The sequence below is a fragment of the Rissa tridactyla genome, chromosome 9 (genome assembly GCF_028500815.1).
Source record: "Rissa tridactyla isolate bRisTri1 chromosome 9, bRisTri1.patW.cur.20221130, whole genome shotgun sequence".
In the NCBI taxonomy this organism is placed as follows: domain Eukaryota; kingdom Metazoa; phylum Chordata; class Aves; order Charadriiformes; family Laridae; genus Rissa; species Rissa tridactyla.
In genome coordinates this window covers 5,902,959-5,918,728 of record NC_071474.1, presented here as the reverse complement: position 1 = coordinate 5,918,728, position 15,770 = coordinate 5,902,959, and positions in this window count along the sequence as shown.

The window sequence follows — 15,770 nt, the reverse complement described above, 5'->3', positions numbered from 1 at the left end:
AGGTGAAGTTTCAAGGGACATAGATCAAATATGCATCCGTAGAGGGGGGGAAAAAATAATCTTAAAAAATACATAGGGTTCCTACGAAGAGTGGTATTGTACCACTTAAAACCTTTTCTTTTGCTTTCCTTTCTTATCCTTGTCTAAATCCTGGCTTCCCTCTGGAAAGGCAAAAAAAAAAAAAAAAAATACAGTCTTTCAAACTCACGAACTTCCGTGCACTGGAAAAGAGGAACACGTCATGTGCTGTCACTGCAGACTTATCCTCTCCAGTACCACCTACAGTGGAAGTCTAGCTGCAGGCTAGAGTTATACAATATCACAGAGAGAGATTAAGCATTACATTTATTGTGGTTGCTGGAAGGCGATATTATTGCTGTTTCAGTGGAGAGATTTATAGCAATACTTAATGAATGCTACTAGTTTTGTTATCAGTTGGTAACCATACACATGTTGTGCATGTGGAAATATGACATTAAGTCTTTATAAAAACCTTGGAAAAGTTGGACATGAGTGTTTGTGGCAAATTTGGCAGCATAATGAAACTATGTTAGTACAATGGCATGGTATTGTTAGGTTGGGCATATGCTGTTGGACAGAATACAGGAAAAATTAGCCTTATCGGTTTTTGGCATTTTCCTAATGAAGAAATTCTTTGTGATCTATCCTTAGGAATGCGTGCAGATTGTTACAGTTATCAGTCTCAATCTATTTATGAAAATATCATAGGTCAAAACCAGTTCAGAATCTAAATGCAAATTAAAAAAAAATACAAAGCTTTTAATGATTTTTTCCATTTTAGTTCTGTTTGAATCATAGCTATATGTGAGTCATCAGCAAAATAGGAACTATTAAGATGGATCAGAAAGATGTGAAACTTAGGAGTTCCTGGAAAAAAAATATTCAAATTTTATTGTAATCGTCTTGGTCTACTGACATCTACTCTCAGTTTTAATGTAGTAGACAGCCCTAATGAGAAATTGAAAGGTAGCAGTCAGCTCAGAGAATTGACTTTTCCCTTCCCTCGAATCTCTACTTAGAAGCACTAAAGAACTGAGCATCCTAGAAAAACTGCAAGAAAAATCTTATTTGAATTCTTTTAGATATAACATTTACTCTGTGTTCTGAGTAGGGGCTTTAATATTACATTACCGGATATAGATGGCTGTATGGTAAATATATATTTGTACGTAGTGCTGAAGTGAAATTTTCATTACTGCTGATCACAGGCAAATTATTAGGCTTAGAAGTGGTGCAACATAACTAAGTTCATGACTGGTATCAAGAGTCGTTCACTTGAATGCTTGTAGGTACAGCTTTTTTTGCTTCAGGAAGGGAGATTTATTACAAGATGCTGCTATCAAAACCTCAGTCAAGATTAGGTGTAAAGACAACAGAACACAGAATAGGTAAATAGCGTCTGTGGTACTCGCCATCAAAGGATGTGATAGAGTATTCTCAGATGGAACAGACAGGTCTGATATTGCATATTAGTGGAGCTAAAGTACATGAGGTATTGAAAATATTCATGCCTCTGCAATGATGAAGAGAAGGCGGAAGCTTTTGGCTTGGATGTTTTAGATAATTAAGAGCAACAAAAGACTATGGTGGAAGCAGATTTGCTGCAGATAGATAGTATATTCTTGCTAGAGAAATGGGATATCTAGCATCGTGGGCTGATGGCCCTTTTTCTTTTCTTTTTTTTAAAAGGAAAGAGCACGTCGATCTTCTAACTGCATTGTAGGATGCATAATCAGAGTCACGGCAAGTAATGAAATGACTTTTCTTCCTCTAATAATATTCTGTTCCAGAATTTATCAGAATTTTGCAACAGTATGTGCAGTCTAAGATAACTATTACATAGATACATTCTAAAATTCGGGTAGAAGAAACCTACCGTATCATGGAATTATTAAAGAGAATTTGAGTATGTAAATTAATTTGACGAGTGTTGAATAAAAGCATCTCATTTTATTGAACCTCCATCACCTTTTTCTAAATGGTAGTGAAGTGGTAATTAAAAAGGGCTAATTATATATTATTTTAAAATGTTCATTTGTTCTTAATTTTTCAAATTAATTTTCTGATGCACATGCTTTACTTTTTCTGTCTGCTGTTTATTGTCTGCTCTGACTAACCTTTGGGGGGTAAAAGACTGCAGCTAGATGGTGGAGGCAACTGAGAACGGGGATTATAAAAACCTCTTCCATAAATTTTTGACTTCACCTCTCTAGCCACATTTTATTTCCTTTCTTGGCAACTGTTCATAGCTACATCCCAGAGCAATGTTTCCTGGCTGTGGTTTGGGGACCTTTATTGGTCTCTGGGGCCATGCTATGCAGCTGTTTCACAAATCGTACAGGTCTCCAGGCGTAAGGTGATCTCACCGAGTGAAAGCAGTAGTGCCTCTCTCCAGGCAGAGGATCAGAGCACCAAAGACATCCTGTAGAACAGGAAGAGTCCTCCTCTTGCCAAAACCTGCATGGAATTCTCCGAGAAACATTGAGGAGCGGAAGTTATCCACCAGGCAAAAACACAGTATAGGCTCAGAAACATGATCTTCTGGTTGCTTTAAAACAAATCAGTGAAAATGACCTAAAAGGAGGCTGAGGGGAGACCTCATTGCCCTCTACAACTACCTGAAAGGATGTTGTAGAGAGGTGGGTGTTGGCCTCTTCTCCCAGGTGAATAATGACAGGACCAGAGGAAATGGTCTGAAGTTGCAGCAGGGGAGGTTTAGATTAGATATTAGGAAGAATTACTTTACTGACAGAGTGGTCAGGCACTGGAACAGCCTGCCCAGGGAGGTGGTTGAGTCACCATCCCTAGAGGTGTTTAAGAAACGTGTAGATTTGGCACTTCAGGGCATGCTCTAGTGTCAGAGATTGTAGGGGTTTGTTTTTGGGGGTTTTTTTTGTGTGTGCATGGTTGGACTCGATGATTTCAAAGGTCCTTTCCAACCATGAAGATTCTGTGATTCTGTGAAAATCCCAGAGTAAATGTTTGCATGGTCTCCTGCACCTATAGCTGACTGCAAAGTCTCCTGTGCCATAAGGAGCATAACAGCCTGCATAACAGTAGTTTTACTCTGCTCTACGCTCAAGGAAGTACAAGCTGAGATGCTTCATAGAGGACTGTGCAAGGTCTAGACACTTGGTGATGAAGGCCATCATATTATACACCCGTTTGTAACTCTCCTGGCTCATAGCTGCTCCACCTTGAACTATGTCGCAGACCTGCTCTTGGAGGAGTTCACATGAGTGGCCATTATTGATCAATTAACGTAAGCATTGTCAAATGTTTTCCTGGTAAAAATCTCAGAAAATGGCATCACTCCCTCATGCCCATTTCAGACCTAGGTGAGGGTAAGGATACGCGAAGTAAACAGGAGAAAAGTTAGATAAAATATATGTATATAGTCTAGCTCTTTGTGTGATTAGCTCTTTATGCACAGATAGGAAATTTTGATGTATTTTAGAGATAAATTGGTACTGAGCAATGTACTCTTTAACATTTTACACCATCTATACACAGCAAATGCAGAGACACGTTTTAGTGTTTAATACCAAAGATGCAAATTGTTTGTGTCTAAATAATAAAATATTTAAGATTGGAATTCATCTTTTTAATTAAAATTTTCCCAAGGCAAGTGAGATTACTGCAGCATGGAGAGATCTGCTGATACTTGTGTAATGTGTTTTTTACAATGCTGATGGTGACTGACGAAGTCAGTTAGATGCCACTCTTGAGTTGCCTGTTATTAATATTTTTGTATCAGTGATGAGAAGAGCAGCCGTAACTATTGCAGTCGATGAGCCACAATAAATAGCAGCAAATGCATTCTAACCTCTGACTCTGTGACAAACAGCATGGGTACTATCTGCAGCTCTGGTTTTAATTTCAATGGCATCAAAGGGAAACTCAAGAGCTTCAGAAAATAACTCTGGCACCGTGGCTCAGATAAAATAAAATGCTTACCCATAGGCATAAATTACCATGGGAATAAAAAGACTACACCAAAATTACATAGTTTCATAATGCTCTTAAATCAAAGTCTAGGGGGACAGTGAGCACAGCTCACAAATTGCAACAGTCACACTACTTGATGAGTGGCTTTTTTGGTGCTAACAAACCTAACAGGTTTCTTCAAGAAGTGGTACTTGATGGCATATACTCCAATTGTGGGGGGAAATTCAGGGGACTACACTCCCATTTCATGAAAATTAATTCCCAGCACACATTAGAAAATGTATTTTCACAGTTCTGACTGCAGCATCGCACTGCATGAACATGTGTTCTTGCAAACAGGATACTTTGTTGGACTTTCATTGCCACTGAACTCATTGAATTTGAAGCTGCATGTAATTACTTTAAGGCGTAGTAAATCCTGCTCACCTTACTAGTGATGGCACTCCAAGAGTACTGTCTTTGCAGTCAAAGCCAAGAGAAAGTTGCAATGAGCTGCAGAGTCCCGGGCAATGCATTTTGCAGGAGGAGAGACTCATTCCAGACCGGTTCCAGTTTGAGTGTTCACTGGGTGGTGTAGACTAGGTGACCACATAAATCCTCCTGAACTCACCTACAGAAACCGAGTTTTAACTCTTTCCTAATCCCTGCCTGTGCATTCTTGCTGCAGCAGCATACGTAGTCTTCTTCTCTAATACTCTTATCTGGAAGTTACTCCTTATTCTCACCTCAGTTTATGGGAGATTTTTGTCTAGTCTAGGGGGCTTGACAAGCTGGACTGGCTATAAGTGAGAAGTCCAGTTCTGCTTCTCTTTGAGTGATGGAGAAGCGGGCTACATCACTGGAATCGTGGATAGTCTTCCATTACGTTCCCGTGTTTCTCCCTGTGCCTAGAAAGGCAGAGGTCTTCTACAGATTTCTGGGGAAAAGGATCCTAGAGACTTAATACTATATCTCTAAGAAGCAGTGGATGTGCCCCTAGAAGTTCTGCTGACATGCATGAGAAGTCAATGCAAGGATAGCGGCAGGAATTCCGTTATGCCCACAGTGTTTTTGCTTCTGGGATTGACTATATATTGCCATTCAGAGCAAGCACTGACCACCAAGATGGTCACCACAGTTCAGACCATACTCTTCCGTGCAGTGAAGGAAAGAGGGAGAAAAAAACCTTCTGACTATATTATCCTGTATTAATACGTAATGATAGATGTTAATGAACTGTATTGAACTGTAATGAAATGACTTCTTCATTACTTCAGAAGGAATTGCGCCACTTCCACCCTGCTCTGTGTCCCATTTGTGGTACCTGTAGTCATGTTGCAGCCTGGCTTCACATGAGACTTTAAAATTTCAGCACAATTCTTTATTGTGTGTAAATCCCACTGACTCACAAACAAGCTATTAGCCTATTGTTGTTGTTATTTGAAAGCTTGTTAATTACCCACTTAAGTTTTCAGTACATAATTTTTAAACTTCTGTGTAAAAGTCCTCAGTTGAAACAAGCTGGAGCTCATTGATGCTGCAGTCTCAAGTTGAGCTACTCGAGGTTCTAAGAATCCAGTGTCTCAAAAGAGATTTTTAATACTGCAGTCAGAAGCGACTCTGTATCTCATAGCAGGCAATCTCATACTAGGGGATTTTAAATGCCTAATAGCTATAGACTACTTAGAAATCAGTTTTCCGTCTGAGTCATAAAAATAGTACTAGTTGCCAGATACACTTAAAAGGAAGTGATCAGTGAACCTGATTTTGCAGTCTTAGAAGGTTCTTTGGCAGGTTTTCAGTGCAACTTCCACAGACTCAGTCTTTTACACAGGGGAACAAAAACCTCATGTATTTAAGTTCATCTTTTGGACTACTTTTAAGAAGTAAGGAGTCCTGGTACCATTTTTTTCATCTCAAGGGGAAAAAAAGTCTTTTGTTTGATCTTTTTTTTTTTTCCTTTAAAAAATGTGTTCAGAAGAAGAATAGGGAAGGACAAAAGAGGGAAAAAAAATAAACCTGGCATTCTTTTATTCGGTGAAAGAAGAGAATCATGTTTTGACCACTGTACCTGCAACAAAGTTCCTGCTCAAAACACTGGGGAAAAATGGACATTTACTTTTATTTTGAACTATAGAAAAACTAGTTTCCACTTGAAAGTTGTTAAATGTATTTACCTTTGGAAAAATACTTGTCAGAAAAGTCTGTAGGGGGAAAAAAAAAAAGGCATCAGCCCATATCACTTCAGATTTTTGGCTAGATCCTGAGATACAGGTGGTTTTTTTAGAAAGCACAGGTCATATGCAGGAGCATCTGAAAGCTTACCTTTGCACTGCTGTAATCTTAAAAATGTCTCTTGTGCCAAGCTGGAAGATGGCTCTAACTTCTACCAACATCAAATAGCACCTGGACCGTTCTGTCTATGCCTGCTGTTCCCCACGGGCCATCTGTGATCTGCATACAACCCTTCACAATTATCGATACAGTGAGTAATTACTTCTGATGTTAGATATAGCTCCAACTTTCCATTAAAAAGAAAAGGCACAGATGAGGTATCCTCTTTGGAATTCTTAGTGCCAGAAGTAGAAATAACCTGGTGGGTCAAAGGGTGTCCAGGTTGACACATGCTGCATTCAGTCAAGAGACTTGACTTGTCCTCACTTCAGGCTCAAGACACCTTTTGTAAGAGTGTTTTTGATCTAAAAGGTTGATGAAAAGAACCTGAGCGATACGCATCCGCTGGTGTTCGTAACTTCATGCCGTGCCAGTCAGCAGAATATACCCTTCCAACAAACCAGGAAGAATCATGTCTTTGTCTTTCGTAAGTATGAATTGCTGACTTCTTATTAATTTTCTTTTGTAAACCTGATGCTTGTGTAGAAATGTTTTATGTAAATACATTTTACTCTGCCGGCTTTCCCTTGATTATATATAATGCTGACCAAGCCTCTTGCTGTATACTGGAGTAGGTCTTTAAGCCTATGCTGAGCTCTTCAGGCATTATATCCATCTAAAGTATGTTACCCACACTGTCCAGAGATTTCAAACTTTGCAATTAATTTGTTTTCACAACAAGTGAGTGCTGTAGGGGAGAACTGTTACACCCAGTTCACATTTTGGCAGGTGAAGCCCAGAAGCTGAAGAAAAGTCTGTCCATAATGGTTAGGTTTTGGAGTTTCCTCCCAGCTACCTATGGCACAGTTTCGGGCTCTTTGTGGTTGCCCCAGCAGTTTCCCTCTAGTTTGTCTGCCCTGCTATGATGTCATGGTCAACAGAACCCACAAGGCTGCTATCGTGAAGTTTCCTGACAGGGTCTGCCACAAAGATACGAGGGATTACAGGCACTATGAAATCCACCTGACATGCCAGAAAGGAAAAACCTTGCCAGAAAAAGAAACTAAACATGAGGTGGTGGTGCTCGTGTCCACCTTCACTCTTGAGGTCCATCAGCTCAGGTTACAACAGGTTTTGTCAGAGAGACCAAGTGATTCACAGGTCATACAGAGCTGAAGTCTGGCAAAGGAAAAGTATTTGAACCTGTTTCCCAAGCTTCAGACTAACCCAATAATATTTACACCCAGTAAAACGTGGTTGAATCCTATGGATTTACACTAATATGACCAGTGTAACAAAGAAACAAGTAGGATATTTCCTGAAGTCTGAGTCTAATCTGTTCTTTAAATGGTTGCAGAATATAGTTAGAGCTTCTAAAGAAAAACTATAGAACTGCAGATAGAAAAGAAAGTATGTAGTCTTTGGTCAGGATATGTTTTTGTTCCTTCTCGAGTTTGCTTAGATTTTAGCACAAGACTAACCTTAAGAAATCATCCTACTTTTGTCATGCCAAATATTTAAGGAAGGAGAGGCTGGAATTGCTGTTGACTGTCACTGGAGAGGATGGTTTGATGTGTTTTGTAAACGACTGGGCAAAACATGTTCTGCTCCAGCAATCTTGGCTCTTCCAGGACAAAATCGGTCCTGTTCCTTAGCACCCAGAAGGAAGGGGTGGGAGGGGGTCATACAGTTTGGTTTTTATTCCTTTCATTAGCGATACAAACAGTGCTGCAGACTAACCTGGGGGTATTTTGTGTAACAAATGAGCACATACAATGGCAATTACAGATTTGCAAGCTGACACTGAAATTTTGAATGTGTGGTTGGTAATTTAAAGATGTAAAATATTTGCACGTAGCCCTTTTTACTCAGATGTGCACCTCATTTCTTCATCTTGTGCTGACTCTAAAGGCAGAATTCATTCTCTGATTGGTCAAAGCACTGCTCTGGGCCTGTTGCTTACTTAGCAGAATAGATGTGAGTTAAAACAAGGATGAGGGACCATTTCTATGTGTGTTGGGTTTTCATTATTTTAAAATTTAAATAAGAGTCTGAATCACCATAATATAAAGAGACCAAAATCAAACAACCATGGCTCATTCCTGTGCTTTGATTTTTATACCCATGCATGTTTAAAAAAAAAAATAAAATAGAAAACCAAACATGTGTGCTGCCTTTTAATAAAGATCATATTAAAAATTCAATAAATAGCAATATCTCTGATCTCTTAACAAAAGCGTCTGGTGTACAGGAAATTAAATGAAAAAAAAAAAACTTGTTAATCCTTTTTGATTTCTGTACATGGTAGCTGGAAGCAGAATTCTTTAACTCGCAGGATTCTCTTTTTGTCCTCCCTCTTTTACATTTCTTCTCCTTTTCTTTTTTTTTTTTTTTTTTTTAATCTTCTCCGGCACAAACGTTGTCTGGGTAACCTCAGTGTAAATGCAGTCTGTTTCTCTGATACATTTTAAAATAAATAATAAAAGAATAATAATAATAGTAAAAAAAAAAAAAAGAAAAAGCGCCATCGTGTCATTGTCTCATCCCTGTGGCCTTGCTGTGAGGGATCCGTCTCGAACCAGGTGATAACCTGATAGACTTTATCTTGTCTTTTCTGGGCCTCCCTGAAGCCTGCCAACACTTCGGCTGGCTGTTAGGCATTTTAAATATCCCCCATGAGCCCTAACCTTACCCCTTTTCTCTTCTTGTCAGCTGGAATGTCTCAGAGCTGTCAGAGGCTTGTTGCTTATTGATGTTTCCGTGTGTTTTATGTCTTTTCTGAGATATGACAGCCCCTGACACAGTGCTGATTTCAATCAGCCGGCTTCTGGAGAGGCCTAAGATTTTGTCCTCGCGCGGTCCCAGCCGCCAGCATACTTCAGAGGCCTCCGTCTAATGAAAATGTTTCAGTAGGCTGAATAAAGGCCCGCTGCTCAACAAACAACAGTTGATGAATTCACGAGACAAAAAAAAAAAAAAAAAGAAAAAAAAAAAAAAGGAGGAGGAAACCCTTCCCCCCCCCAACCCTCTGCCTTTGTTATAAGAAAAGCAAGAAGAGAGAGTGACCTCCTGAGCCAAAGGTTTTGACACTGAATCAAATCCCTTTAGGCCTGAACTGGCAGGCTGGGCCTGGCTTTAGATTACTTTATCACATCTTAGAGCGACGCTTGTATGTACCTCAGGATACCCTACGTGTAAAGAGTGGATATTTTACCCCTGTTGCTTATTGAGTCAAGTCTCAGTGTCTGGTAGAAAATGAAGGTCTGTCTCGCGGAGCGCCAAGAGGGGAGGAAACGCATCCTTACTAAAAACAGGGAGTGAAATTATTTGCATGGAGACACCTCCTTGAAAGAAAACGGGTTGTGGACTTTGCTTGAAGTCGCTGTGAGAGAACAGATATTTTTGTTCGCAATCAGCTGAAAAAGAGAATAAGCTTTGGGGCAACATAGTGTGTTTGTTTTGTGGATTTTGATCAGGTCTTTTAATCGGCGTCAGGCATGGGGGTGGTACGGAGCCATGTGCCCACCGGGCTGTGTCTGGGCAGAGCTGGAGGCCGAGCCCCTGCTAGTGCTGTCTCCATCACCCGGCCTCGGGTACCATCGCTGCTTCTCACAGCTGCTTTTGGCATTTCAGATGGGGGGAAAAGCAAAGGCAACAGCCATCCTTCATCTCCACCTGGGGACTGCATGGAGGAGAAGCCTCTTGTAGGGTTATCTTGGACCCTCCAAGGAACCCCCTTCCCTCTTGAGGTATCGTCTGAAGTCACATTGATTCCCTAATCCCCTGATTTCAGCTGGAATTACACCACCGTGAGGCCTTGTTATTATCCAGGCTCTGATGTGTATGTCAGGGATCGGCTTCTACCGTGCCAGGTACTGCACAAGTGTAGGAGGAAAACACAGCAGTTGCAGTAACACCTTGAATTGCTAATACTGACACTGGGGTCCTTTCCTTCAGGATATACAGCTCACATTAGGTGCTTTATCTACGTGGAGGAGTCCGCTGATTTTTTTAGAGGGATTGTACCTGTCTGAGCCTGGGCTGTGGGATTAGGTTCATCAGCGGGTGAGATTTGTTGAGATTCATGTTTACTTCTTTATTTACATGAGTTTGGTCATTTTTATCTCCATTTATTTTCGCACGGAAGAAAAACAATCTCTCCCTGTTCTCTAACTAACTAAATAAACACAGCCCACCCCACTTTTGAACAACATCAGTGAAATCCATATCTGCAGTGACTCAGATGGTTTTGTTAATAACAGAGTGAGCTCTCCGTGTAGCCTGATTCTGTCTTTCAGATGGGAGACTTTAATCCTGAGTCTTATTTTTCACAGCATTCAGCTACTGGTTTTTGAGCAACAAATTACATCCATGCCTCCAAGCCAAACAAGGAGTGAAAATTTCTATTTAAAAGAATGTGGAAATAATACTGTCCATCTACCTACAGTACAATTCCATTTTTAAAGTGCTTTGATATTTTTAACAATATTAATATAATAACAGCAGCATGTGCCTATTGGGTTAGTCTGTATTTTATAACTTGGTATCCAATTTCTCCCTTGTTTCCTGCAGGACTGTCACTATTAATTTCTACTCCCATTTTTTCCGTCAGTGTGAACACTGTCATTGGACTATTGTTTCTAAGTGATAAGCAGCCCCTAGTATTATTATTATTTCACTCCTGCTTGTTGAGCATCAACAAATCTACCAAAAATATTAAAAATTTGGTGGAAGTTTAACTCTCTCTTTGCCAGATGTTCCCCCTTCCTTCAGCTCAAAGGAACAGACTTGCTACTGTATTATCCAAGAATAAAAAAATAGGAAACTAGTAGAAAGGCAATCTGTCACAGGGAAAAAAAAATACCTCGGGGGGTAAAGAATGCCTTCACAGTATGGCTTTAAGGTTTTAATTTATATTGGTCCTGACTCATGACACAGCCAGAGCAAGCCAGGGCCTGGGAGTCAGGTCTCCCACTGACCCTTGCATAGACTGGTTGAGAGAGAGATGTCAGCTGAAAACTCCCAGGGATCACGGGGCTGCCAAGCACTTTGAAAATGACTGCCAATTTGGCCTAGTCTCAGCTGAATGCATGCCCAAGAGGGAGGGAATGCCAGTAATAAAGCAGTTTAGAGGGGAAAAATATTGCTTCCGAGCTCCCAAACCTATCCAGCCTTTTTATATGATGATATTGTTTGCATATATTCACACTGTCATAAAGATACCTACCTGCGTGCACACGTATGTACACTCACTCCTTCCAAAACCAGGAGCAGCCTGCAAAGTAATGCAGGCTGATGCCCTCTTCTATGTTCGCTATGCAGCCAACCAACGCCTCTTTAATTTCAGAAGGTAATAACAATAAAAGTGAATGAATTCCAAAACTTATAAAAAACCAAATTCAAGCCCCTACAGTCATTTAAGGAGCAAAACAGGTGAATACCAGAGACGACATGAAGCCCTCCTCCTATTAGATTAAGGTAAAAAACATTTTGTTTTTTCAATGATGGGAGATAGCATAAAACTACAAGAAGATACAATGTCATTGATATCTAAAGTCTCTCCAAATTCAGGTAATAAGTGAAAGTAAAGATTTCTGGGGTGTTTTTTTTTTTCTCTTGCCTATAAGACTTAAAAGAACCAAGCAGATTCTGTGCTCCCGTTAGTGTAACAGTAAAAGAAACCAAATTTTAAATTTGATTGTCATGAAATCAGTTTTTCTTCTGTTTTATTATGTTCTGTTATGATAGTTGAGCTTAAGAAAGAAAAAAGAAAAGCTTTTTTTTGGCTCGGCTCAAATATGAATGACTGCAGCTCATTCAAGTTCACTGCTATTTCTTTTACTCATGTGAGTAGTGTCGCTGGAGTTAATGATATTACTCATCTGAGTAAAGGCTGTGAGATGAGGCCTAACATGAAAACGTGGGAAAGAGAATAGAACATTGCATGAAATGTGCCAGAAGTAAGAACTATTTGGTGCATGTAACATGACAGTTCAGAATACCTAAAAGAAAAAAAAACAACCAACAAACAAAACACCACTTGGCAAGCACATTCATCTGCTGCAGCATCTGCCTCCAATATGCTTTATACTTGCATAGATACTTTTGGGAACTGAAAGGTAACATGAATTTATCAAAGGATTAGCAAGCATTGATGCTACCATTCACAACTGTTACAAATATAAATTGTCATAATCATATTACTTGTTCCTCAGTTTAATTTTTGCCAGAATGTCTTTTGTCTGAAATGCCGAAATGTAATCTAGAATTGCATGGATGCTGACACAGCTGAAATATTTTGCATTAGTCACCGTGTAAACTGCTTCTAGAACTATTCTTTTGGTATTTGTGACTGTACTTGAATAGGAACTTAACAAAGATAACAGTATCTCCACCGCTTCTTTTATTCCATTAAAAAGCTACATTTTTTCTTTTGGCAGCTTTTTTGAAAAATACTGGTAAGGAGGATGGCTTCAGTGTGACTCATGACCTATGGAACAGTCCCACAGCTACAGTACGTATATGCAATTAGTACTTGGGTAATATCAAAGTTGTATTCAGACTGGCACAGACCAAAGAGTGGTATCCAGTAAGAAACAAACACGTGGTTGTTTTCAGTGAAACACGTTTATGCTTGAAGAGTTTTGCAGATAAATGTCCCTCATGCAGAGAAGTCTTTCTACAAGTTTACATCTTGCAGTAGCACAAAGATCTTCACGTTTTAGAGCTGGAAGTATTTGTGGTGGCATCACCCAAGGCTTATGTTTGTCATAGTTTTGAGCACCAAAGGAGCAGAGAGTTAGTTATCTGCCATGAGGAGTCAACGCAATAGCAACTCTGCTATGCCAAACGCCAGAGCGGGTCAGTGAGACATCTGAGCTCTCCTGGTAGTGCTTCTGCTGCTGAAGAGTACCTGTGTCTGCTGAATTTGTCATTCAGTCTTAAAGTCTATGCCACATATGTATGCTGCAGTCTTTAAAAACCCATAGGTCATATTCTGATTTTGCTTATATAGTTGTACAATGGAAAAATAGGAAATGTACAGGTGCAAAAACTAACCTTGGTTAAGTGATTATCTCAGATGAGGTTAAGCACCATCGGTAGCTTGAATGGGAAATTAAATCCAGAGTTTTGCAGTTCACAGGTCTGGGAAGCTGAGTCTTGATCCACTGATGGGAGGAGGATCTTCTATAATGAAGGGAGAAAGGATCAGCACATAGGGAATTATTGATCACTTATTTGTATATATATGACTTATTTTTTTTCTAGACAACTAAACCACAGATTAAAAACCTTGTGATATGAACCAAGGAGGTACTGGGGACTAAGAGAATTTTAGTGCCTGTTTCCTCAGTTATAGCTGGGCTGCATGGCATGCTTCCCTTGAACCTGTCATAGGGTTATGACTGCTGGACAGACTTTTCCCTCTTCCCTCCTACCTTGTTCAGGTTAGGACTGTGTCTGCTGTCCTTAAGTCCCTCTAGACTATTCCTAAAATAATTTAAAGTAAAATTTATCAGAGTCAAATGGACATAGCACCTATTCAGACGTATACGATTCTATATGGATTGACTTCTCAGTATAGAGTTCTTGGTAACCTCTACAAGTAGAGTTTCAGTTTAGAGTATAGAGTTCTTGGTGACCTCTACAAGTAGAGTTTCAGTTTAGAGTATGAACAGCAAGAAGGATGCCAGAGGCCAGTAAAATAGATGCCACAGGCGCATCCCTTTCCCTCCTACGTGTTTACTTCGCCTTTCAACAATATTCTACCTCAAAAGAAAACATAGAGCACAGCTATTAACTCATGTTATTTGGAAACACAAAACATTAACCAGTCATAAGGCATTTCTCTGAGTTGGTATCACTGGTACGTCCTTGGGAAGCAGTTTTCATAGAGCAGCTGACTATGTCCATGGGCAGATGAGCAGGTGGTGCCTACAACCATGACTTAGTTTCTCAGACATCTGGCTCCTAGCTCCTTTCAGGACTGAACTCTGCAAAACGAGAGCCCTGGTCTTGCTCTGAGCTGTGCGTGGGTAGGTTCCTTGGTGAGCTTCAGCAAGACTACGTGTGCCTGAATTCTTTGCAGAAAGGGGATGCTGAAATACTAAGGGCCATAATTCATGGACTTTCAAACAGAGGCTGGTCCTCAAACCTCTCTCTAAACCAAAATCCTAAATTTTTTCCTTCTTGTATTTGTATTTGTCTGCAATTTTTGGACTATTTGTTGCTTCATATCTGAAAGCCTCACTCCTCCCCATATGGTGTAAGAAATCTCTCTGCTGTTTCTAGGAATCTGAGACGCTTTCACTTGATGGAAAGACAAAATGTAACTGTGAAAAGAGTTGGGAATTTTGGGAATGGTGTTTAAGGCAATGGGAATGTTTTGCAGATTTCTGTTTTGCTTTGTGAATTTAGCACAGCCTGAAAACAATTCTACGTAATACTCAAAATATCTGTCTTGCCCTCTAGATATCAACACAATAACATTTGTAGTAAAAAAACAAGACAAAACCCTAGTTAATATATCACGTCTATTAAAGTGAAGTACTATAATGGAAATCAACACAGCTGCAGATCTGGCATAAGTTTTTCCTCTTTAACACAGATCACCATGAAGTTTGGACAAGTGAAATGTTACGTAGTTGCGGCTTTTCCATGTCGGGAACACACAGCAGTTCCTTTATATGGCTTTATTTTGAATGCAAAGTTTCCTGAATTATTTCTTCTCTTAGGTTTGGGCCTTCATCCAAGAGACTTCAGGCCAAATCTGCCTTTGCTATGACTCGGATTTCTTCATTTTGCATGCACTAGGGAAAGTTTAAACCTTAGGTAGTAAAATGCTAAAGGATGAAGCTCTGAAACAGAATCTGGTATGAGGAAAACAAATGGACGTTCTGCTGCCCTTTGCTCACTGGGACTTTCTAGTGGAGGTAAGAAGCTGCAGTTTAGCTCAACTCTGCGTGATAAATCACGTCTGTGTTTGATGAACATGGTACTTTTAATTGTATGTCTTACGGTGTTAGTAAGTTATCTTACACAGTTACTGCCTGCTAAGCGGAGTTGATTTCTTGGAAGAAGAACAAAAGATGAGTAAGAAGAAATGAAAAAAAATGAACCTGCTTTCTGTTTTTTTCAGTAACGCTAATGTGGTGGTCATTTGCCAAACATAAAGAAAGCGCAGTTGTGTCCACAGGAGTTCACAATACCCAGACAGTGAGCCGAGGAGAGCAGTACAATAATACTAAAGGAACAGCATGACAGCAAGAAGACTGAGATAGGGAATTTTAGACGTGTTAGTGAGTGGGGAAAAAAAGTCCAGTGAATGACTGGTAGTGATTCACTGTGTAGTAGATAGAAGAAAAGGTGAATTTTAGGGATATTTGATAAATATATATACTTATGTTCTTGCGTTTACACACTGCTTACATGGTCTGTGTTCAGATTATGCAACATACAGGGCTTTGAAGTAATACAGACTTGTAGAA